The sequence below is a fragment of the Pseudomyrmex gracilis genome, unplaced genomic scaffold, assembly GCF_002006095.1.
Source record: "Pseudomyrmex gracilis isolate BER0280 unplaced genomic scaffold, ASM200609v1 scaffold_507, whole genome shotgun sequence".
Lineage (NCBI taxonomy): Eukaryota > Metazoa > Arthropoda > Insecta > Hymenoptera > Formicidae > Pseudomyrmex > Pseudomyrmex gracilis.
In genome coordinates this window covers 35,121-36,039 of record NW_018021091.1, presented here as the reverse complement: position 1 = coordinate 36,039, position 919 = coordinate 35,121, and positions in this window count along the sequence as shown.

Genomic DNA, 919 nt, shown 5'->3' with positions numbered 1-919 from the left:
GTAAACACGGATATGTCGTTCGAGAAGTTTTGTACATTATGGTGCAAATGTTGGTAAAACAAATATGGATTTTTAATGATTGACAAAGAGTCCTTTGAACAGAGGTCGCTATAAAAAAGGATTTAACGAGTTCGCGATACCAGCGAGTGGTTAATCGTTGTTGAGACATCAACCGAGTATCGTCTCTTTCTTACCGGTGTACGCAACTTGGCTGACGCAAGCAGTGAAATTACAGATCGCGAGAAAGTAGCAAAGGAGATTGCAAAAACGAGTCAATCCATTTGTCAAAAATATCACGCTCTAAAACTGTTAAATTAGAAGAATAAATTGCATTAGAAAGACAGTTTAAACCTATTATCGAACCTCTGAAACAGATTGCTGAAAATACGGAAACTAAACAAAAGATGTTGGACATATTGTTTTTCGAAGACACATCACACGAGACGAAGCGGAAACAAACACAGACATCGAACGAAACACTGTCCCCTACTTTACGCAATTCAAAGCGCACACGATATAACACTTTAATGGCGACTTCTACTCCGACGAAAGAACGACAATTGACATGGGATTCTCCATCGATTGACACTATCGTCGCTACTGATGCTACTACCAACAAATCGTTTGAGTCAACTATTCAACGTCAAATGCAAACGTTGGAGGGTCTTAAAATGTTTCAAAATCATTTTGGTCCGTCGGCGCAACAATACATAAAAGCTATCCTGAGTGGTAAAAAAGAGAACGACATAGACTACGTATATGATGTGTATTTCGACAACGATGCTCGGTGATAAGCGTCTTGACGTGGATGAACAGGATAATATAGGGTGATACTCTATTGACCACAGTACGATTCGACACCGCTCGATTCGACACAGATTTATTCGACACCAGATTATTCGACACCGTACGATTCGAC